The sequence below is a fragment of the Schistocerca gregaria genome, chromosome 2, assembly GCF_023897955.1.
Source record: "Schistocerca gregaria isolate iqSchGreg1 chromosome 2, iqSchGreg1.2, whole genome shotgun sequence".
Lineage (NCBI taxonomy): Eukaryota > Metazoa > Arthropoda > Insecta > Orthoptera > Acrididae > Schistocerca > Schistocerca gregaria.
In genome coordinates, this window is record NC_064921.1 from 843,575,403 (window position 1) to 843,601,681 (window position 26,279).

At 39.2% G+C, this 26,279-nt stretch overlaps 1 protein-coding gene across 1 annotated transcript in view; it reads left to right on the forward strand.

Moving 5' to 3' along the window:
* Positions 1-5,423: 5,423 nt before the first annotated feature.
* The window catches only part of LOC126335199 (homeobox protein unc-4 homolog), a 145,083-nt gene continuing 124,227 nt past the window's right edge, over positions 5,424-26,279 (forward strand). Inside the window, exon 1 of the mRNA XM_049998210.1 lies at positions 5,424-5,483. The gene's annotated coding sequence lies outside the window, so the exon portion shown is untranslated. The remainder of the gene's footprint in view (positions 5,484-26,279) is intronic.

Here is a 26,279-nt window from a genome sequence, read left to right on the forward strand (position 1 = left end):
AAAAGATTAATTAATTTTTAATTTTGTTAAACATAAGACTCTATTTATCCATGTGTGTTATGCGTCACCTGTAGAGAAAACTCACTATAAAGAATCTAAATGTTAGAAAGTTTGCCATGAAAGTAGTTGAAAACTGATATACATGGACAAAATTTTTATACATGCAACCGTAAAGACATAAAATCCAGAATGAAATTTTAACTCTGCATCGGAGTGCGCGCTGATATGATAAAAAAAGAAGCTGTTTGTGTCGTGCGAAAGAAATAGGGTTTATTAATAAAGTCACATAAAATTCGCACAGTTCTTCGCTCCTTGTGGCTTATAACAAATTTTTCCATGTATAGAAACATTACGTTGGCATATTTCTAGCCTGTGAGTTACAAAATTTTTCAATATAGAATCTGAATCTATTGGCCGCAAGGTACCGCCGTCAATGACATAATGTTGACATTTCCACGCAATCGTTTTAGTCAGTATGTCAACCTAATGCGCTTCTTTATGAACTTGAGTTTTGATAAACTACTTTCTCCACTAGCTACAGACGTAAGTAAACTCACGAGGATTCGTAAGCTTAAAAATTATTGCTAAATAGATCAATAAAACTACTTTATGTAAAATAAGCTAATGAGATTTCGCATAAGTTCCAGCAAAAGGAATGGGTGCTGAGATCTAAACTTCTTCGTCTGTTGAAATTTGATCATAATTGGAAAGATAATTAAACGGAAAACTTGCATTTCAAATTCATCTATACTAACTAGGAAGATACTCCATACTGAAGTTATGGCGGCTGGTAACCGCACATCTGTATTAACTGGAACCTTTTTTTGCTTCTATTTTCTATACTTCCGGCTTTGTCAGTTCCTTAGTGTAAAACACATCTCTTGTACTGAACTAGTGTCCAAAGCTCTTAGCTTTTAGAGTCCGTATTTACTGCACTTTTTTCTTTTTTTTTCTCCATTCTACCGCCTCTGAAAGTTGTCTAGCAACAACAGTACCGGTACATGCATTCCACTGGCAGAGGTATGAGAAGTTTTCTCTATAATCCCTGAAAGTTTGTAACATCAAGACGGGATCAGGCTATACACTGAGTAACATTGCTGTGTGGAAATAAGTCAGCTTTTGCCTTCAACTCTTACCCAGTAATTAGAAAAAAACAAACGGCCATTTAGACAGCTTCCGACACACGAACCTCGAAAACAATGTAATATGCAAACTCTATGTTTTAAGCTTCCGCAATGTCAGAAGACGCTGTATACGTCAGCTGATACAGAGTTCGAGAAGGGATGGTGAATATTTTATTATTCTCGTTTCCTTCCCATTCCACTCAACTTTATGTAATGGTGCCATGTTTACATGCTATCAATATTAGCCACAAATGACTTCTTTTTATGACATTTGTCCGCAGCTGGTGGTCGTGCTGTAGCGTTCTCGCTTCCCACGCCCGGGTTTCCGGGTTCGATTCCCGGCGGGGTCAGGGATTTTCTCCGCCTCGTGATGACTGGGTGTTGTGTGATGTCCTTAGGTTAGTTAGGTTTAAGTAGTTCTAAGTTCTAGCGGACTGATGACCATAGATGTTAAGTCCCATAGTACTCAGAGCCATTTGAATCATTTTATGACATTTGTACGGGGACGAAGGAGCAACGTATGTCTTCTCCTAACAGGGAACACGGCCAAACTGTTTTTAATTTATCAACGCAAACACGAAGAAACGACAAATACATTAACCTGTCATCAGTATAATCATTAGCGATGCGTCAGTTGCCGATTCTACATCCCCAAAAGGTTATAGATAGTTCGGTTATGTCACTCAGTATGGGTCACGCTGTCTTAGTTGTCTTTCGAATATATTTGTTCTTGAATGATTCTTGAATTTATTCACTTCTTATACAAATCTTCAAACTGTTGTAAGTTTTATTTATATACATGTCGCAATTAAAAAGTGTCAGATATCAAGAATATTATTGTTGAGCAATTCTCGTCCGTTTCATGCTTAAGCCATTATTTTGTTATTTATTAACAGGTATTTCCACTCTGCATTAAACACAGTTGTGATTAATTTCGTGTATTCCCATTTATAATTCTGGTTTCTTAATTTAAAAAAATAGTGGAGTATGTTTATCAGTACAAGGACGTGAGTTTAGCACAGATTATTCATCCTGTTGTGTCATGTGCGCATCATAATATCCCATCTAAAAACACCGACCTCCATTGCTGATTAAGGGGGGAAACTACATTAGGAGGTTAAAAAAAATCCGATTTTTTTTTATTGCATGAATCGTTAGCTTAACTATCCAAGAATACGCTGTCAAAATTTCGAAGCGAAATTCGCATTCGTTTAGATTCGAAGACATATAGATAGTGTGCAAGACATGAAAACAGCTATTACGCCGACATACTATCATATGATTTGCACTGATGAAAATCCTCGACACGAGAGGGAGAAGACAGATGGTGCGAGTGGCAGAAACGAACAGCCCTTGGAATGGAACATGAACTGCACCCTACTACACTGCACCTCGACATACAGAAAGTAATTCCTCCAATATACGAAGATTTATCAAAGGATGACTTATTGGAGAGACGTTTAGATGGCCACACACAAAATACGAATGAAAGTTTTAATTCCACTGTTTGGCGATTAGCTCCTAAGCACTTTCACTTCAGACTAAAAGTCCTTGAATTGGCATCGTTTTCAGCAGCGGGCTTATTCAGTGAAGGAAATTCATCCCTCCTGATTGTCATGAAAGAGGCAGGAATTGTAGTAGGAACGCTAAGCTTCAATTATGCCGAACAAATGGATAACCAGCAAGTGAGACGGCAGAATCGGCGTAGTTAATTGGAATCGAAGGAAGGTCGGAAAGCTCGGAAAAAACTGCAGCAAGCGCAAAATGAAGCCTATGAGGAATAAGAAGGATTACTATACGGGCTGGAATTCTAGATTAATCTGTAAGCATTTTACATTATTGTTAACTTCCTTGAATTTCTAGTTTCCGGGAATTTATTTTTGAAACGCGTTTATCTCGAAATGACTTTTTCACATTTGATTGCAGTCTAACTCAAAAAGTATAGAACCGGTCATTATGAAAATTGATAGTATGATTCTTTATAAAATTACGAATTATATGAACCAACTTGTGTGATGATACCATGATGTTAAGGGTATTTTCCTTTGCATAATTAGAGAAAAACGTGAAAATCGAAGTAAATTGTTCCAGCGCCTGCAAAATTTTTAATTTTCGTTATTTTCACTTGCATTGAGGTTGGCATTCTTAGAAAATAAGTTAATAATATAAAATCAAAACCTTTTTGATGTCAGATTAAAATCGTGATTGTTACACGGCACGCAATGCCTTCAGCGGACATCACAGTGTAAATTTGTTATTTTTGGCTGAAAATATTGAAAAAAATTCACGAAAACTGTTCGAAATATGAAAACGATGTCAAAATTTGATTAAATTCTAATTTATTCTTCCCAAAAAAAATCCCAAACATATAACAGCCTCATAATGTGGTTTCCCCTCTTAATGCTGGAGACTAAATGCATTTGCACCTTTATTCACAAGTATTCCATCTTCCCGTTTCCTGCTGTTTCTACTGTAGTAGTTGTACGACTGCACACTAGTATTAAGTGCAGATACGAGGTGTGAGGAAGTCTTTCGTAGATAATTAAGAATAAATGATTTTCTCCTATGAAACACTCTAACACCTACCGAAAATATTTCAGTATGTTTCTTCTTTCAAGATATCCTGTTATATGCCGATAGTGTGTATCAAAAAGCATCAAATGCGTTTACTGTGGATACATTAATGTTTCTTGCTGCACACTATTGTACAAAAATGAAAAACAATACTGTTTCAGGCACAGTTTTCAATTAAGACTATTGCTTTATTAGTGAACAGATATTTTCATGTTGCATTCAATTTTTATTATCAGGAGGAATATAACAGCACCAGGATATTGAATAACTGAGCAAATAAATCAAGAAATAAAGGCTAATTCTGCGGTTCACTTATAGAATGAGTGAAATGCAAATAGCAAAACTATTCTTAAACTACTGACCATAAGATTAAAGTTTGTTCAGAGAAAGCAAACAGGAAGCTAGAGAAGGAACGCAGAAATTCTAGGCGGCATAGCTGAGCCTTCGATAACGAAAAGAAAAGTATTCATGGTAGTTGTTATTAAGTTAATGCATTCCTTTTCTTAAGTTACGCTTTTTTTTTCTAAAAAGTGATATGTATCGAGACTGGTTTTGATGAATTTTCATTTTACCAAACGTGAGAAGACCCACGTAGCCCTAACTGTCTGATACTTTTTAAAGGTAAAGAAAACATAATTACAAAAGCATACACTCTAACAGGCATTTTCTTTATACTTGTTTCTAATTGTTGACTGTTTCTTGCGAAATCTTGCACGCGAAAGAACCGTACACTTCTGCTAGTAATACGAGATTTGTACAAACCGAGACGTCACAACAAATGGTTCAAATGGCTCTGAGGACTACGCGACTTAACTTCTGAGGTCATCAGTCGCCTAGAACTAAGTAAATATAACTAACCTAAGGACATCACACACATCCATGCCCGAGGCTTGATTCGAACCTGCGACCGAAGCGGTCGCTCGGCTCCAGACTGTAGCGCCTAGAACCGCACGGCCACTCCGGCCGACAGACGTCACAAAAGAGCATCCTCATTTATTCATCATGAAAGATTTCACTCTTTGTAAGAAAAACAAGTTTTCGCCGCTTTTGTTCCACCTTTTTATTGTCTAGGTGCTTCGGTGTATTATACGAATGGATTATGTATGAGAAAAGAAGTGTGTTAATTTCGAGGTGTCTGTTTTCGACATTTTGTTTGAACTCAGAGTGGCCTAGTCTAAAATCTCGCGAGAGACTGAGATATTATGGGGCGGTCAGTTTACGAGCGGAGTTGAGAGTGGAAGTGATTTAGCTGCCACAACGGCCGCCACTTAGCGCGCGATTAAATTATAATTGCAGGTTGTTTTAGGCCCCTCCCAGAACACACACCATTAACATTACTAAACAGCTTCCCTCCCCCGCCCCTCCACAACAATAATTCCCACTAAAACCGTGCCGTAACAAACACAAACAGGAATAAAAACACGTGTTCGTTCCTCTCTGTAGAAAAGAAAAAAAAAAGCAGAGCGAGAAGCGGCAGGCGGGAGAGAGATCGTTTTATTTTGCCGGTACTCTTCTCGTCAATTTCGCGTACTCCCCTCCCGGCGCTGCGGCGGGTGGGGACGGCATGGTGGGGGGTGAGGGGGCGTGGCCCGCGCCAGTCCGGGGGCGACGGCCAACGGCGGGCGGGCGCCCCCGCTCGGCGCGCGACGCTATTGGCCGTGACGTCACCGAGGTGGCGGCGTGGAGGGGTGGCGCCCCCACGTGATGCCGGCGGAGCGGACTCGGCGCAACAATAGGCACTGTGCGGCCGCCTCGCCCGCCGTCGCCACGGCCGCCCACACGCAGGTGAGTCTCCGCGCGCGAGTGAGTGCCCCCGCTGCGCTTCCGCATGGAAGGCTCCGCTGTGAGAACGTGAGGGAGGAGGTGCGGAGTTTCGAACCGGTGAGGGAATCGCTGTCAGTCGCGCTGAAGCCGGTACTGCGCGACGAACGATCGTCTAGACTACGGATGGATAGCACGTCTGGCGTATAAACTGGTCAAAAGGCCATGCACATTTCTTAGAAGGGTCTACGCGTACCAGTTTACACACCAGGTTTGTTATGTAATTAATGTAACTTTCGTTGCTTTTTTTCTCATTCATATGAGTGTAGTAGTAGTGATACGGCGGGCTTTTTCGTCTAGCCATACAACCAGAGATAACAATAAAATAAATACTATCCATCGGCGATCTAGACTATCGTTCTCTCGTTCGCTTTGTGGCACAGGCTTCATTTATGAACAGTACGCTGCCTAACAGTCCGATATCTGCGCAAGACATACACAATAATTCGAAATGTTGTCGAAGTGCTTAGTATGTCTGACACGATTATTCTGCCTTTCGGACGAAAATGTACGTCTAGATAAATTGGTGAATCTCGTTCCTCTTCTCCTTTATTTACTTTAATAGTAGTTACAATCGACTGTAGCCTTGGCGTACGTCTTAAATCGACTTCGCCCTCTTTTATATTCGTGGAGGGCTTTCTTGAGCATCGCACTGTTAGTGCTAAAACTAATCACTAGCAAAATTCAGAATAGCGTAGACGAAAATCCAGACTGATGTTAGAAATGGCAGACACACCGTCAATGTGAATAAAAATAAGCATTATACAAATAGAACATACTGTATCAGTGATTACGCTCTAGACTCGGTTATGTCGATTCACCTAAAGATTGCCTTACAAATGGTAGAAAATGAAAGGAACGTGCTTTATCGATTTTATGGAAAGAGAAGATTTCTACTTATTAAATGAATTTTGCGAATTTATAAATTATCTATAAGATGATCGCGTTCCTTAGTCGTCAGTGCATCAGACAGATATTAAGAAGAAGGATAGAGAAATGAATGATATTCAGACGTGCTGCCTGAACTACAACCGTCAGGTCTAATTCAGTACGGCATTATTACCAAAGTGCTATGTCAAGCTGGAAGGGTGAATAGTTGGAGGAAGGATAATTTTATTCACGAGAAATGCTAGAGTTAGATAAAATGAATCTACTGGCTCTGTTCTCCATTTAAAGCAAAATGGAATGCTATCGTTGGCGGACGTGTTGACATCATTTTTACCACACTCAGTTCGGAAATAATACAGGAGAATAAATGATCAATTGTCGTACGAAATACGCTGTGTCGTTCATCGCAGAATATGTCATATTACTCTTACACATTTTGCACTGAAGAGTGTTCCGTAATACTCGTAATTTTTCAGACTACGCTGTGACAGTTTCGCTGGCCGGACAGGTGAAAATATATATACGAAATCATCTTATTTGTATGTATCTTCTGACCATCGAAACAAAAGTACGCTACTGTCACCATAAAATGAATACGTTGCGGAAAATCTGCATCACTTTCAAAGAGAGAGAATATCGCAAAGTCGAAGTCGATGCATAACTTGAATTCGGCGATGGCACGGATTAAATAGACGACAACGTTACGGGATGAAATTCTCAGTAGGTTTTATTTCCTGTCAGCCTGAGATCTATTTAACCGTGTGACACTTTAAAATAGTAGTTTCTGAATTGGCTAACTGAGGTGTCCATTGCCTCAAAGTTGCGAAGTTCTGGGAAACAACTTCAGAACAAGCAAGCGTCCGATACATGATTCACAATCGTGCAGTGTTCTGAAACTAGTGTATATTTTCATCGTGTTGTTATTTGACTCCTTTTCCTTCATGGTCTAGTTTGTGAATGTCGATATCTTTGGCTTTATAATTTACGCAGCACGTCAAAATCGTTTATTTCAGATTTTTTTTAATTTAAATTTCTTGTAAAATTAATGGCTAACATTATTTCGCAAAAAAAAAAAATCATGTGACATAGCAACGATTTATTACCTACGTGCGACCGATGTCGGAGAGAAGAAAGTTTACCGGGATAAATAGGCTGATACATTTTGAACTACACCAACAGATAATAGGATGTGCCAGTCAAAAACAAGATAGACCGTAGTTATGCAATTTGAACTAGGCCTATATACTGTTTAGTCTCCTCACTGACGTGGCATCTACGAACATATCTGTCTTTGCGTTTTTCTCTATCCGATATGGTCTTGTGTGTGTGTCAGGAGAATAGTTGTAGAATTTTACTTCGCCTGCAAATATAATTTTTCATCAGCGCGGTGGAGATAGGTTTTTGTTGTATCATCTTTTTCAGGAATACAGCTGCATTTAAAGCGATAATGGCACTTATAAGGCGTGATATTTCGCTACAGTTTCCCACCAGCGCGATATCTACTTGCTTTCTCAAGATAATAACACTGCTATTTTTGCACGGAAAAGAACACTGCGCTGCATAAGTGTGGATATTGGCGCATGTCTGGCTGAGGGTTCTGTGTTAATTACAATTTGTAAGGTACGAACGTCACTGCCGGAAACTTCTGGAATATCACTGCACTGCCCAAGGTCAGCGATGCAGCAGTCCGAAGATAAAATTGCTTTAAATTCCGTTTTATGGAAAATTACCGCTCCTTTAATTTTATTTGTTGAAAATGTGCCCTACGTTTACTCAGGGCAGCAAACTTTGCACTTGTAAGTTACTCTTTATGGGCATTTAATTCCAACACTTGACCACAAATTGTCTGAAAATGCACTGCAACTGGCTTACGTTTGTTGTCGGGTTCCGTCATCGACGAAGACCGCGGTCGAAACTCATTGTGATTTTAAATTATATCTCTGAAAGATACGTATTTAATAGAAGCGGTCTGTGTTAATTTTTTACTGTACAGCACTTTATAGTAACTTGCTTATGACATATGTTAATACTAGTATTTACTACAATGTCAAAACGCTGTATGAGTTATGACGGAAAAAAATTGAATTTCTGTATGGTTATACGTAAAGAAGTAATTACATTCTTTGTAGCTGTATTGTTTTCTCATAAAATATTTATAGTTAAGTCTGATTTTGTGTACCCCTGAAAATTTAAATTAAAGGTCCTGTTATTTCGTCTCCTCTATAAAACAAGAAAATAGCGGAACTTGAGCCAAAGTTTGAAATTTTTACGACCATAGTCCTTTGGAAAAATATGTACATGTCATGAAAAGACAAAGTGTTGTATATATATTTGACGATGAATTATTGAGACTTTTCAGTCGTTACAGCCTACTTACTGTTTAAAAATTTCATGTTACCTACTTTCGTACATAGAGCACCTCATCTACGGCAGAAAATATTTTTCGCTAAACGTATTGTCAGTAGAAGTAGTTTGTCCTCAAGTAAATGTTTAAATGTGAAACAATCCTCTTTGTGTGATTAAAGAAATATCGCTTACGGTACCTGAGTCCTCACAGACAAAATTATATGTAAAGTGGTGAAAATAGTTCAAGAGCTGTTAACGATATTTTTATTTATGAATACGCAGTGAGCTTTTTTTGAAGATGGACTGATAGTAACATCGAGGCACTAGTTGTTTATTTCGTGTTGTTACACATTTTTGGTTGCTTAGCGCAGTCTTTAATTTTTTAAACGATGATCTTAGAGTTTTGAGAATATTTTTGTGCATTACTGATTATAATTGTACTTATGTTTTCTTCTATTTTCAAGAGAAGTGTGGTTGTTAGATGGTTTACGTGTAGTACTAATGACGACTAATTCGGTTATCTCATTTCCAGCATTTTACTCGTTCATTTCAAATATAATATGTTGAAAGACTTTTTGTAGAACATTTTTGTTTAATAAACATCACTCAGTTAAACGCACTGCACAAGGCAAAATAAAACCTTGAACTATTCTTTTACACTTACGGAAAAATAATATTTGTAAAGTGGCAGTAACAATGATAATAATGACAATGTTAATAAAGTTTAGTGTTTGAAATATTACACGGTACTGCTCCTCCCATTACCTGATATTCGGATTACCAGACAAGACGGTCGCGAATGCACGCTATATGACGGTGCTAAACAACCTGAATACATAGATTAGAGCTCAAAGGTAATGTGAAAAATTGCAGTGTAAAAATTATCTTTAGCAATGAAACGATAGCACTAACAAATAGAGCACTGGGAATTTTCCAACGCGACATTCAAATTTAATATCTATTTTTATAGTTTGCTTATAACATACTGTCGTGTTTCTCGACAACAGTGAGTTTTGTTTCTGAGGAATAACAAATAGAAAGACAAACAAATCTCGCAGAGTTGCAATTTGTTATCTTGATACACAGACGCGTGACTGTTATACTAGTGAGCAAACTGAAAGTTTGGGAATAAATTTGACTATGAATGTTTTCAAACAGCTGTGTTATGCGGATCAGCCACATAATTGGCCAAGATCAATGTGCGATGTCTCAGTTCACTGATGCACACCGAATTAACGCATCGTTTTATATCGTATTTCCATTAAGACCAGATCGCCTTTTGACCAAGTGTGCGTCTACGATATTGTAATACGTTTCGACAAACCAACCGGACTGATAAATCGCGCGTTGCTACCTCAAATGGCGATTAGCGACCATTACAATAGTCAGCCTATTTTCCATTCGTCTTTGTCGCCTAGTGCCGCTACAGGAAACTACCTCTTACTGTCATAAACAAAATCTGAAATGCTCGCGATACTGAAACAAGGCTTTCGGCAAATGATAATGCGACCAGGGACACCTGTTAGACTATTATTATTGTTGATTACTGTATTGGTCGAAATATTAAGCCAAATTTAAACGATATACATATCTGAATGATACTCGAAGAATGCCGTGACTTACCTCTTGTTGGCCTCAAAATGTTTCTCAAAAATATGTTCGAAATGTGTTAATCTGGAAAAGGGTTTCATGCCTGACTGCGTCGTTACATGCTGCGTGTATGAGGGACTAAATATGAAGAAATACACGTATTTCAGATAGTATTGCTAATACACTTGTAAGCATCCAAATGTTAACGAGCGATCTCATTACAAAAAAAAAAAATCATAGCTGAAACTGTATCTCCGTCGTGTAAACAAGGACCTACAAGAAATACTTCTCAGTAACCTCGGCCTATATTCTTGTTTCAACGCAACATAGGAACTACCAGACTTATCTCAGTTACTTTGCGGAAGTTTTCAAATCCAACGTTAACAAGCGTCACTGCACGACTTATCTGAACGTCGCTAAACGCCATGTACCGATCCATTTAAAAGTAACATATTTGGTTCAATTTGTCACTTGATCGAACTAAGGGCACAACGGTCAAGATAATCGATTAGCATTCGGTTGAAATCTCCATCGTGTCAACTTTATTTATGTTTTCGGCGAGGTTCCATAATCAGACTGAGACAAATACAACTATGGTTCGTACGAGAAATGTATGTATTTTATTTCGCCACATTCCCTTGTCCGAATTTATGCTTGGCGTCTAATGACGTCATCGTCGATGGGCGTCAGATACTAATCTTCTTTCTTGGGTTGATTTAAGAGATACAGAACGTCCAAAGAAATGGCGGCATGAGAGCGTTAAGTAGATGCTCAACAAACTCCAGTGGCAAACACTGCAAGAGAGACGTTTTTCATCACGGAGAAGTTTACTATTGAAATTCCGAGATCGTAAATTCCTTAAAAATGTAGAGAAGCATTTTACATCGTCCCACATACCTCACGCGAAATGATCACGGCAAGAAAATGAGCTAAGTTAGTACTCATGCATATGTTTACCGACAGTCATTCTTCCCCCATGCACCATTCGCCAGTGAAGCAGGTGTTAAGGAACGGAGGGGGGTGGGGTGGATTATAGAGGTAACGTAAAGAGACTTAGGGAGCATAGATATAAACTGCTTCACTCATGAAATTTTGTTGACTCGAATTATTTAACGGAGCAACATGGTTCGACGTACAAACCTCACAATGGCAACATAAAATACATTTTAGAAAAGCACACATAAATATTAAAAAGTTGTTCTTCACAGTCTTGGACTTTTCTGTAGTCATATTTGTTCATATGAAATGCCTGTTTCCAGTGGTTTGTTGAGTTAACTCCACTACTATTGCTCCTTGGACCTTGTTAATCACCGTCCATTAATTTGCAGAGGACGCATGAAACACAACACAATCAACTCTACTGTGCACCAGAAGCAAGTTGGCTACCGAAACAAAGCACGTGACTGGTAGCGGCTTCTGAAAAACCTATTCATATTTTTTATACAGCGAAGGTCAATTAACAGTGAATATGGCTTTAAAGTACTTTATTAACTTAGCTCGAGACGTACCAAGGGTAAGCTTTTGCCTTTGCGTCACCATCTAAGAAAATTACAGGCCCTTCTGCGCAAAAAGTTTCGTCGAGAATCTCGTATAGATTTAGTGAATCGTATGAGTACGAGGAATAAAAGGAGTGTTGCATCTTAATGAGGATATTTGTACAGACATGAGGCAAGAGCGTTGTTCTTTAACACTGACACGTCTCGCTAATTCGACTGGATAAGACGTAGTTTTCCGGATGGTTTCTCAGCTCGCGCTTTAGCGAATATAAACAGGTGGCTTTTCGCCTTGTGTCTTGTCTCTACTCAGTGCTATTGGGATTTAAATTACTCTCACAAGTGGCGCCTTATCTGGCGCGAAAACGGCCTTCTGGAACATATGAGCCGAGTCTCTGCTGGCGTTATCGAATGTTTTGCTTTCGCCACTCCAGCCAAAATAAGGTGCAGATAAATCGTCTCGTGTCATTAATCAGAGAAACAGATGGGTCTCCGTCGCGAGACAATAAACAAAAAAACTGGAGTGCTGAGACACGGGTAGTGGGTGGGGGTGCTTTTAATCCGCCCTGGCGGGCTGGTCTTGTTTATCCGTCAGCTCGCGCGCTGGGATCCCGTCCCAGCGTTTATTTTTTTGCTCTCCTGGGAGCCGGCCGTCCCGTTAGCAGGCCGCTTGATAATGACGGCTCATTACGGACACATCGCAGGCTGTGGTCTGCCTAGACGGCCGCTGCAGAGCCATAAGCCGATCCGGTAGGCTTTTCGCGGGTCGCGCCTAAGTTGCCGAAGTCGTTTGTTCCAGGCTGCGTCCTAGCTTACTGCAAGCGCATTTACTTGACCAGTTTTGTAATCAGTGTCTTCCCGTGATAAGAGAATAAATTGTAGAAAATGTTGGACAAAGAAGAAAATTCCCAAGGACTGGTATTAACTGCAAAAATACTTATTTTCATGAAAGAAGACGTAAGTATGGGCAGGAAACTTCGCGAAAATGATAACGCGAAAACATAACGCGATGTTGGCGGTTTTTAGCGTAATAACACGAGATCGGCAGTTTCTTGGAAATATCGTGAAATCTGCCTTTTTCCCCGAATATAAATGTTTTAAATCTGAGAGTGGCAGTTTAACAATATTCGTAACTGATAGTTACTGAACACTGAAATCGCATTTACCTTTTTTTCTCTCAAGGTTGAGCTTCATGTGTAGTCTTAAAATAACAGTTTATTTCCCACGTGACGAAGTATGATGTGGCGTCAAAAGGAGCACCGAGATAGGAAAAAACCAACGAAACGGGTAAAAAAATAATACCGAAATTGTCAAAAAAACACTGAAATTCGCAAAAATTACCAAATTCGGAAGTAAATACACCGAATCTGGCAAGAAACAACATCTGATTTAGCAAAAAAGTAGCACCAAATTTGGCAGAAAGTAAGCCCATTTTGGCAAAAAGTAGCGCCGAATTTGGAAAAATTAACTCCAAATTCGGCAAAAAGTAACCCGAATTTGGCTGTAAAATGAACCGATTTGTTCCTGTCCCTAGGCATAAGTAATTGCCAAAGCTATAGGGGTATCTCTCTGCTAAACACGGAGTGTAAAATATATTTTAGAATAGTACCACAGAAGCTAGAAGTAACTGGTCATTTTTTTCCGCTTTTCCATAGTTTCTTAGTTGCTTCAGAATTTATGGAAATTTGGTTCGTCTTCGCTACTAAATGCAAGGCACTTTGTTTTTTATCACATGCGTTTCGCTTCTTTTATTTATGAAGCATCTTCAGTGGCTTGTAATATGTTTGCTTTATACACATAATTATTGCATTATGTAATACTTACAAGTATGTCCATAATTATTGAAAAAATTCTCTTACAAGAGTAAACGGGCTTTACGAAAACACAGAAAATTCTTTTACTTTTAGACAAGTCACTGAGAAACACGGAAACTTCAACAGAGAGACCCATGTGGTAAACTTAATTTCTACAGAGTAAACAGAGAAAAACAATGCGAGATAACGATAATAAAAGTAGTAGGAAGTATGTGCAGAATCAGAAATGGTCATTGCAGTAAATGGAAAACCTTAAGCCAAGACAAATTATGGAGCAGTACAAGAATGCAGTCTGCCTCCGATTCATTTTAATATTTTTACTGACGCCATGCTGAGGCAATGCATAACTAAATTAAGTTTTTGTACCTCTGATTCCAACGAAAGGAATTATTCGATGACATTACTCCTTACCGGTGATCAAATGGTAGTTGCTGATAGTGAGAACACACTCCAAACAGCTGCTCATATTTTATTCACAACAACTAAGTTACATAAACTATTAGTATCTTTAAAGAACACAAAATTTATGGCGTTCAGAGGCAAGAAGCCAATTTCCAGCAATTAAGTGTTCAGAAAATAGAAAGAGTAAACTCGTCCGGCTTTTCACGGAGTACTACTTCATTCATGACAGAAATGGACACACTGTAGTAAGCAACGTCCGCAGAGAGACTTGCAGAGGTTCAAGGTTTGTTGCAATGAGTGGAACTCTCAAAAACAAATCACCTCTTCCACGCTCTATTTTCAGGTGAGCAATGATTTATTTTTCGGTGACGAGATCTTCTTGCGAAATGCTCTTCATTTCCATCTACTGAAGCCTTGACTCAAGAACTGCTTTCCAACACGGAAAAACACGTAGCAAGCAATTACAAAGTGGCCGTGCGCTTTTGAACTTCCGGGGAAGATCGACGCAGAGCTCAGTTACGCAGTGTTATTTCTTCAGCTAAGATAGATGTTCTATTAAAATTGTCCTGGTGGCAGTATAATGCCAGAGTTGATGGATTTGGAATGCTAAGCATTCATCGCCTGAACTCCGTCCGGCACTTTACATGGTAACGAGTCAGAGCCATAATGTGTACTTCTCGGACACACATAAGTTAGTATTATGTGATCCAGTTATACACGCCATGGATGTGGCTCGTTACCCCGAATTCTAGTGATGGAAACTGAGCGGACGAAAACCGTCAACTTTGTCATTGTACTACCTTTAAGACAATTTTAATAAAAACACATCTGAATAAGTCAGATCGCGTGCTCCAAGTAATTTATTTATTTAATCCTTTATTTCACCTGACAAGATTAGGTCCTCCAGGTTGCCTCTTACATTTAAATATACATCCTACTCAGTCAACATTACAATGTGTATAGTGCATAGTACACGAACATTTTATAATAACAAATATGCAGAGGAATTTTGAAACCAGATATTGCCCAAATAGAGAGGGTTAAAAGATTCTAATGTTTTGGGGCGATAATCCAAGAAAAACGGTTTGCAAAAAGCCGTTATAGAAGAAAGAATACATAAAATGGAAAGGGCACATGGTATAACAAAAGACCTTTACAACAAAAAACGTCTGAATAAAAATGCAAAACTAACAAATTACTAAGTAGCGAACCTAGAATGTCTATATGCAAACGAATGTTTACCATTAAATTATAACTTATATGCCTTAGAAATACTAGAAAGACTAATTACTAGGAAAATATTAGGGTCACGAGAAACTATGGAAAGTTGGAAATTAGGAAGTAACGATGAAATTTGTCGAAACACAGAAAACATATCAGAAGCAATGAGAAAAAAAAAGACTGGTATGCTTCTGGGCATTTATATCGAATGAAAGACAATAGACTAAGCAAAAAAGATCTTGAAATATTTAAGGGATAATGATTCAACAACAAATTGAAACCACGAAGTGGAAACGTATTTGGAAAAAAACCTGAAAACACAACTGACAGGGAAGTGTTTACGGGAAAGGTATTGAATACGGAGGATTCCAAGACAGGAGAGTGAAAGAAACTGATCTGAAATAATTAGAATACAGCAGAAGAAATATAATGAGCAGATGAAAGAGTATCGGAAGAAAAGGAAAGAACAACGAATAATGAAATGATATGTATTGTAATGAATATGTGGAACTTAAGAAATGTAAGCACTAAGCAATTTCCTCATTACGTTCTTGTGGAATGTCAGCAACATATTTGAACAGTAAAGCAGGAACCAATCTGGAGAAGTTGGCTGTCGGAGAAAGAGCAAGAAACAAGCGTAAAATCAGGAAATGAGTTGCAGTGTAGTGTTGGATGAGACGCAGATTACAGGACAGTCTGTTCCATAATCGTATAACTGAGATGTAGAAGGGATTGGAAAAAGACTTATGCACGTGTACAGCCAAGATGCTGGGCGTGTCCGATCTGGTATTGAATCTACGTTACGATGTACAGTATTTGATATGTGAGTGGACGTAATGTCACGGTCTCTATGTTGTCGCATCCAGCTTAAGTATAGGACTTACTTCGCTTCTTTGTATGTTCTTTCATCCTAATATTTAGAAATTTCTTACGATACGGACAGTTCTCCTACGATTCCTCTCTGTCTCACACTTTTTTTAGTTCAGATTTGTCTACTGTCTTATCAGTTCAATATGGTTCCCGTAAATTTCCTCTCAAGGGGTACTTCGTTGCGGCCATAACCATTGGCGTTTCCCAATAATATAAAAAATGCATAACGTTCACATTAGTCCGTTTCATCAAACTATATATAATAACAAACGTGTTCTTCACTTCGATGACAGCAAAGAAAAAAAGAAAACATATATATTTTTGTTATTTATAATTTCTACAAAATTTGTTAGTTTACGGGTCTGAAGCTATACTACAGAATTAAAAAAGAGAAGCTACACAAGATTTACAGTTCTAAATATGATGAAATATTCAGAGGTTTTCCTCATTCGCTCTGATGGACTTAGAAAGTGGAAAAACCCGGAAATATTAGATATGGACAGTCGGACAAGGATTTGTGGAGTGTAGTTTGGTTAGGCCAGGATTCCCGTGTTTTTCCCTTAGTCGATTAGAACCAAATATCGAGGTGGTTCCTTTAAAAAGCACACGGCTAATTTCCTTCTCTATTTGAGCTTGTGCTCCTCCGTCTATAGTGACCAGGCCGCCGACGGGAAATTAAATCTTAGCATCCCATCAGTCATACGCATAAAATCTGTGAAATACACCGAGCCCGAAAATTTACAAATACATAACATGCGTTGCGGTGATCAGTTTCTACATCTCGTATTTATATTATTCAAGAAATCGCCAATAGCAAGCGTAGAAGACGTTACTTCCTGCGTTATTTTCTTACGAGACAAATCTCCGCGCGACATGTATCCAGGAAGGTAGAAAGTAATACTTGCGCTGTTGGCTTCGAAAACACGCGTCTCGACCACAATTAACTTCAAATTTTAGGCTTACATTTTGCAAGTGCATAAAAGACATACACCCCCTCAGTCAAAAAAATAATTACGAAATTGAATTAATAAAAAATGGAGAAAGTTAAGGTGATGGTGTTAATACTTCAGATGTTTTACACATCCCCCCCACTCTAATGCAACGCACTGAACGTTCACACATCCACATCTCAGAAAAGCCCTTCTTTGGGATGTTGCTCAACTCACGCGTCACATTCTCTTGAAGGGTCCATCAGAATTCGTGCACTGTGTCGTTGTGTCGTAGGCTCGTAATGATAACACCAACTCTCGTCACCCGTGATGGTTTCTTTCCAGAAAAGTACTGTCCGCATTTTGCATTTCAACCAAGTCGCGGCACGCGTCCACATGTCGTTGTTTTCGTTCAAGAGCCAAGGCATGCGGAACAAACTTTAAACAAACTTTTCCCTGCTTCAAAGCATTCTGGAGGACGATCTGAAAACTTGATTTAGAGATGTTGCTCCATTGCTATTTGTGACGCGAGAACGCTGAAAAACTGCGGCCGAACATCCATTACTGAACGCTGCCCGCTCACAATTACTGAATGGTCGTTTGCACATCTGTCGTTTACAGTTTTTACTTGAAGCTCTAGCGTAGTTACTGGCCTGACTTCGCTCGTATATCAGGAATAAAATCACTCACGAGATTTGTTGGACGCACGATGTACCTCTCAGAAATCTGTGAAACAAACCACCTCAAACAAAATGACTGTTATATTGAGTACTGTTTTCAATAAATTGTATGATCACTTTTAGTACATTCGCATCTGTAGTCTGCGAATCGGTGACAATTGCGTAGCAGAGAGCACTTACATCTCAGGTGTGATTAATTATTATCTTAATTATCTTAATTAATATTCAAGACCTCTGCTGGAACAGGCTGAAAATTCGCAGATTCTGTATCAAAAACCGTTTCTTTGAACTCAATAAGTGGTTTCTTCGCAATGCATTAGGTGAATTTCTTAACTTCTAATAGTAGCGACTTTTCAACAATTCCGTTACATTTCCTTGCAGAAAAAACAAACCTGTGGCCATACACGCTACAGTTCTTTGTATATGATAATCGCTATTACGGTCTGATATGGATCACACGTATGTGAGTAGGATCAAAGTACATGTAGAACAGGTTTTGTATGCCAGCTTTTAGGCAGACACATCTGTTCCTCTGTATACTATCTACAAAGTGAAGTCTGCGATTTGATTTAATGCAGGTTTAGGCTACGAAATAGCTGAAATCGAGATGTACTATAGAAAAACCAGAATATTGCAATGTTACACCCTCGAGAATGTAGAATTCTACCTGTAGAACAAGATTCCAATATCTATATATTTCTTCAGTTACGCGTTTTGCCTGTTCTTTTGTACTTTATCTCTTTTTATCTTGTCTCCAGTCGAGGCATCTCCTTCATCATCTGCTCGAATTCATATAATTTATATTCTTTCAAAATTCTTCTCTATCTTATTCTATGCACACCATTACTTTAAAATCTCCTGTGCTACTGTCGCTTTGTCAGACTTACTTTATGCGCTGGGTAGATAAGAATATAATAATAATAATAATGATAATAATAATATTGCCACTACGTGTGTCGCTATTGGTATTGTTACTATTATTATGATCCTAAAATAATAACTGTTATTACTTGTATTAGCACCATAGTTGTATCAGTATAAACTGTTTCGTGCTGCATAACGTTCTATTACACAGAAAACCTGATTTTGAAATTAAGAAGAGGTTAAATGGTTCAGGCACAGGAGAAATAAGATAGTAAATGAATAATACATAAATTAGGGAGTGCATGAAACAGTACATAAAAATATGTGTATAAATATGATTTTAGAAACCTCAAAACGAAAAAGATTTTAAAAGCAAGGAAAAAAGATTATCATTTAACGCTCCGTTGATGACGAGGTCATGAGAGACGGGCCAGAAACTAGGGTTAGGGAAGGAAGAGCAAGGAAATTGGCTGTACCGTTTTAAAGGAACCGTTCTGACACTCGCCTTAAGCGATTTAGAAGAAAACACTTTAGTTGAAGAACTGAGTCTGCTGAGATAAAAATGTGCGTTCTGTGACGGTAAATGCAGAGGCATAAATGAAATACTGCTGATTTTTTGCTGGAGACGATGTGCAAGAACATGTTCTGACTTTTTCTGTAGAAGTGTTGCGGTAAAAATTTTCTCCCTCGCGTCCCCAATTCATGTGTAATCGGCGAACTTAATTTCTCATAATGGCTCCTTACTCGCTCCTTCGAAGATTCCCCCCCGCCCTCAGTCAAGTTCAACTGCTATAAACTGAAATGAGATTCCCCTAGCACACAATTATTCAGCTCCGAGGCAATTTTACATCGAACTTTTTTACTTTTTAATGCTGTATTTCTTCTCGTCTGATTTACATCATTTTACTTCTTGTCAAAGAGAATTATTACTTTACTACTGTTACTACTCACATTCAGATTCCATTATTCATTCGAAAGTTTTTTTTTTTTTTAGTCGATCCTTATAGATATTTTACGACGATTAGACCCGCAAATAATTTTTCTTTCTTTAGACGGCAAAATTTTATTCATTCATGTTGGCGTGACTGTTCTATACTATCTTACTCAATTACAGTTTGAGACGTTTACGTTTTGCGTTGTTTCCCTTAATCGTTACAAGGAAAGGTCCGAAAGGGTCCTTGCTAAGAACTGTAGCAATAACGTCTCATTTCTACTAATCAATATACTGCCATACAATATCACTGGCTTGGTGTATTTAGACATTTTACCGATGACACTATCACTAAAGCGCTGTTACTAAATCCCTTCACCAAAGAACAAAGAAGACGAATTAAATATTCCATAATTAAAAACAAGAACTGCTGCCAACATGAATAACTTAGAAGTAGATATCCTCGATGTACCGATACAACTCAAATCACTCAATAAAGGCAAATTTTGTGGACCAGATTGTACACCAAAGAGATTCAATTCGGAGAACGCTGATATAACAGCTCCATGCTTAGCAATCATATTCAACCTTTCGCTCGACGAAAGGTCCGTACCAAAAAGCTGGAAAATTGTGCTGGTCGAATCAATACCCAAGAAAGAAAATAGGAGTTATCCGCGGAATTATGGACCCACAGCACTGACTTCGATTTCCAGTAGGATTTTCGAACGTGTACTGTATTGGAACATTGTGAATTACTTCGAAGGAAATGACCTATTGAAACTGTCAGCACGGTTTCAGAAAGAATTCTCATGTAGTAATGAGTCCTACAGGCAGCGGATCTCAAGCTGATTCCATACTTCTAGATTTTCAGAAGCTGCTTTTAATCACATTGTGTGCCCGTGGGATAGTGTCTCTGTTGTTGGATTCGATTCCTGGTTTCCTGTCAGAAAAGTTACAGTTCGTAGTAATCGATGGAAAATCTACTAGTAAAACAGAACTGAAAACTGTTCTCAAAAAAGTATTATGGACCCTCTGCTGTTCCTAATCTATATAAATGATTCAGAAGACAGCGTGAGGAGGCATCTTTGGTTGTGTCCAGATGATGCTATCATTCACCGAATAGTACAGTCATCAGAAGACCAACACTAATTACAAAATGATTTAGACAAAATCTGTATGGTAACAAAAGTGGCAGTTGGCCCTAAATAACGAAAAGGTTGAGTTCCTTCGTATGAGAAGTAAAAGAGCTACGTTAAATTTCAGTTACACGATAAATCACACAATTCAAATAAATAACTCGGGATTACAATTTAGAACTACTTAAACTGGAAACATCACATGGATAACATTATGGGTGAGGCGAACCAAGGACTGCGATTTATTGGTAGAACAGTTAGAAAATGCAACAGGGCTACTAAAGAGACTACCTATACTATGCCTGACCGCACTGTTCTGTATTATTGGTGGGCGGTGTGGAATTCATGTCACGCAGGATGGACGGAGGACATCGAAAAAATTCAAAGAACGGCGGCTCGGTTTGTTCAGTCGCGAAATAGGGACGAGAGTGCCACGGATATGATACACGAATTGGGGTGGCAATCATAAAACAGGATCTTCTCATGAAATTTCAGTCTCCAACTCCATGCCCCGGCAACGCAAATGGAAATCCTCAGAAGAAAGACGCCGTAGTTCTCACGAAACCGCGTTAAATGCATTTAGAGATCCTGTATTGGAAGGACTGCGTCACAATCGTACACATCGCATAGGGAGAAGAGGCATTGCGTCGTATACTGACGCTTTTGGGCAGTCATTTTCCTTCCCGCTCAATAAGTGAACAAATCACACAGATAACCGCTAATAGTGTTACAAAGTACCCTTCATCATTCTCTGCTCAAGGGTTTACTACTATACAGGTAGATGTAACTGTAGAAGGAACATTAAATGCTTATCTTGCTGTCAATTTCCTTTCTTTACGGTGCAGTTTACACGCAGAACTTATTTATCAACAGCATTGAAGCAAATCGTGTCAGCTCTGTCAGTAAATATTTGCAGCTTTTCTCACTTTATCCCTTGTTCAAAATGAAGTGTTCGTGTGGAAACGTCGTACACAGCGAAATTAACAGCGATGTAGAAGATCGGTTGTCTGCAGAACATGCGTTGTCGTAATTGATTGCCACGATGCTTGTTCTCCCGGACCGATTCATTTCTTCCAGTCAATATTACTTCGTAAGGGTACATGAACAGCATGACTTTCTTGCAAGCTATGTAATCCTTGAGAAGTTACACCGATCTAGAGTCATAACGCGATTGTCAGGCTTCCATATTATCATTTTCAAAACAAAACAAAACTATGGGACTCAACATCTGAGGTCATCAGTCCCCTAGAACTTAGAACTACTTAAACCTAACTAACCTAAGGACATCACACACATCCATGCCCGAGGCAGGATTCGAACCTGCGACCGCAGTAGTCACGCGGTTCCGGACTGAAGTGCCTAGAACCGCACGGCCACCGTGGCCGGCTATCATTTTCAGATTATGATATTACTATCGTGATATCCGCTCTAAAAGGACAGGGTAATAGATTTTAAATATGTCGTGCCTGTGGTAAATGTTCACTGATCACCACAGACATGGATTGCCATTGATATTGTATATGGTGTAATATCTACTTGTGTTTTGAGCAGATTGACAATCGCTGCACGGATTACTTCCCCCAAACTCTTCCTGAATATCGCAACATGCTTGTATTTCCGGACTACCCGTTTTCTTCCGCACACAATCTTGAAGCTGTACTCACATTATCTCCTAATTCGCGTACATTAAGCGTTAGTTTTTGGGTACTCATGATGTTGTTACAAGTGTTTCGTATCTACATAAGACTTGAATTTTGTACATATTAAGACAGTTTATGTTCTGTTTTCGAACAACGGAAGGTCGAGTGTCAAGGATAAAAACAAGAGAAAGCATGACAAGAAAATGGTTGTGTCGCCTCAGAGAGAAGTGCTATTCATTCAAAAATATCATCGGGTGTTCATGAAGATATTCTTCACGCATTAAAATAAGATGACGACAGATAATAGACCAGTGTAGCATCGGTTAACACCATACATCAGGTAGAACATTCTGGTACATCAGTACCAGACACTGCAGATAAAACTCACGAGAATCGGCAGGGCATTATTTAAGCGTACCTACTTGTTCAATACAATATGTATTCTTCATATCAAATCCCAAAATAAGAATGGAAATGCTGACTTCTAACGGAACCCAGAACATAAGTTTATGACCATCCGCAGGAGACAATGTTACCGGCGTATAGTCATAAAATCTGAAGGCTGTAGCCGAAAAAAGAAAACTTCGAAAACTGTAACGCTCCATAATAATGCAGCACACATCATTTGAAATGTTAAACCATCTATCCTGGGACATGGCTAGAAGGTACTCACGTGTTCCAACGTCTTGTTACGGTCCGGGCGGCTGCCCCCGTCGGCGGTTCGAGTCCTCCACTGGGCATGGATGTGTGTGTTGTCCTTAGGGTTAGTTTGTTCAAGTTAGATTAAGTAGTGCGTAAGCTTAGGGACCGATGACTTCAACAGTTTGGTCCCATAAGACCCTACCACAAATTTAATTTTTTTTTGTTCTAACGATTTAAGAACTTATATTTGTCTTTTTGCGATCCTCAGACCGTGATTCGCCGAATAACCTCCTTCGAGAAGACACAGGATTTTAAAATTTTGCCTGAAAACAACATATATAATATATTAAAAAGATACAGACTAGCCCAGGAGACAAATTAATCCAGGGTTTCAGGACAGACACAGATAACAGAGGAGACTATTTACCGATTACGTTATGGAGCTCAAAGAAACTTATCACACTCAGAAAACGATACGAAATTTTGCTTCCCACATTGGTTTCCTACGATGGATCGCTATATTGGATAGTAATCAAATTTTAATTGTGAAGAAATTCTTACTGGAGTCGTATATCCAAACGAATACACCACAATGTGACTTTGCCAAAGCACACTTCCGTACGTGAATGTTCTAGGAAGAGACAATGGGATATATTTTAAGATCTAAATGACATCCCCTCATCTGCAGTGAAGTTAACAGACAATAGCTTTGAGGTCACTTCGAGTACCTAAACACTGACACAAACACACACACGCATTAATAGACGCAAATAAAATTTTAGATTTTCTCAGAGACAGTGAACAGCTTGGTCCCAGAAATAATTCAGTTTTAACTTCCAAGCCGACCGTTCGGACTGAAGCCAGAACTGGAGCGTCCCGTCCCAAACGTTCCCAGTTGGGGTTCCCATCACTCTACTCCAACCCATTTGGAAAACTGGGAGGAAACAGCTCCGACTTTTTAATGGAGCGAGTATCAAACAACTTTATCTACTCCCAGAGGAAAGAAACAAACAACCAAAAACAAAAGAGAAAAAAGCTATGAAATATATCTGATACTTTGTCACCTGAAGACTCATTCTTGTTTGGTTGCACGGTCAGTTTGGTCTAATTTTTGGTTTATTACAGCCACTTCGCGGTAACAAAAGTCATGGGACAGCGATATGTACACATGCAGATGGCGGCTGTATCGCGTACACAAGGTATGAAGGGGCAGTGAGTGCATTGGCGGAGCTGTCATTTGGCGTTAATAGGCAATGGAAGTAGCTTTTGCTAACATCAGGACATCGGTTGCGACGCCTCTCATGGGCTCGAGACTTTAGACGAGTGGAAAATTGTGGCCTAGTCAGATGGGTTCTGATTTCAGTTGGGTTGGAAGTAATGGTAGAGTTCGAGTGTGGTGCGGACCCTACGAATCCATCGTCCCAAGTTGGCAACAAGGCACCGTGCAATTTGGCGCTGTGTTTACATGGAACCGATTCGATCACTGATTGGAAATATTTATTTTCGATTACTTGAAGACCTTTTTCAGCCATCCATCGCCTTCATATCTTCAAACAATGATGGAATTTTCATGGTTGGCAATGTGCCATGTCGACGGTAAAATGGAGTTCGTAATTGGTTTGAACATTCTGGACAATTCGAGCGAATGATTTGGCCACCCAGACCGCCCGACATGAAACCCATCGAACATTTATGGGACATAATCGAGATGTCAGTTCGTGGACAAAATCCTGCACCGGTAACACTTCCACAAGTATGGACGGCTCCAGAGGCAGCACGGCGTAACATTTCTTCAAAAAAATGAAACGATCGTGGGGCATTGTTGGCCGGGGAAGTTTGGCAGCCGAGTGCAAGTCTTACTTCAGTCGACGCTACTTGGGCGTTGCCGGTGATGAGGATGAAATGATGGTGAGGACAATACACTGCCCAGTACACGAGCGGAGGAAATCTCCAGGCTGGTCGGGAATCGAACCGGGCCCCGCTGCATGGGACGCAAGCACGTTACCACTCAGAGAACATCCAACGACTTGTTGAGTCTATCCCACGGTCGAGTTGCTACAGTACGCCTGACAAAAGGAGGTCCGCCACGATATTAGGATGTATTCCATGACTTTTGTCACATCAATGTATGGTAGTGAAATATCTAAGAATAGCACATGCTTAGAGCCAAATTATCCTGTCCTATTGAATGAAAGTCTTGTTTACATTATATTAAGGTTTTGCACTATATTCACTGTAAACTCTATTACTAGATGTTAGTCTTGTAGGTTCATGAGCACATCACCGAACACTCTCTCCGTCTTTCTCGCGCCCTCTCCCCCTCTCTCCTCTCTCTCTCTGTCTCTGTCTCTCTCTCTCTCTCTCTCTCTCTCTCTGTCTGTCTACTCTTCCCACGTTAGAAAAAAAAGCGATCCTGTCACGACACGACGCGATGAATCAGCAACGGTTTTAACCTTTTTAACTCTCATCAAATCAAAGGTCGCAGAAATATGAGCGGACGTTTCATCCTGGGTAATGATGAACATTTTGCTTCTGCCTTTACGAAGTATATTGCCTAGAAGATAAATGTCGCTGCTTAATTTCCTCTGTATGAGTGCCAACTATAAAGAGACTGCACTACTGTAACACCACTAAAACAGTCTAGAAGGTAAAACAGAAGATCTGTTCTCGAGTATTACTGTTTGTCCCGGGGTGTTCCTGGACCCTGGGCATAAGAAACTAATTAGATCAACGGTACACGCAATTTCAGTGTGTGATGGATGGCTCGAAAGATTTCGGTGCCGGCAGCACATTCGAAACTTAGGAGACGATATTACGGAATTAATTTAAAAACCCAAAAAAATATAGGCTACAACTTTTCGTTTACGCTGCTATAGTCTTTAAAGAATATCCAGTGAAAACGAACGACCGAAGCAACACAAATTACAAAGTAACGCAGTTATCTAAGGACAGGCTCTACGAAAATTCTGATTAATTGAACTTCCAAATTTATGGCACTTTTAAAAGGATAGAAACACGATTTTAATGCTCGTGTGTTATGTTTTTGGTACTTAAAACAAATTCCTCCGGAACAACACACGTAAGATACCACTCGAAACCTTTGACGCTGGCTTATGATACACCATGCTATCTAAGATATTTATCTTTCTGGAAGAATAGTGTCTGTTTGTGTCTAAGCATCATAGAGACAATACGGATAGCGGGAAAAAATTAGCAGTGAAGACAAACATCAGATAACTGAATACCAAAACTTTCGATGACATTGTACGGTTATCTGAGTTAAAACACTGTGAGGTCGTGCTGAAAAGTAAAGC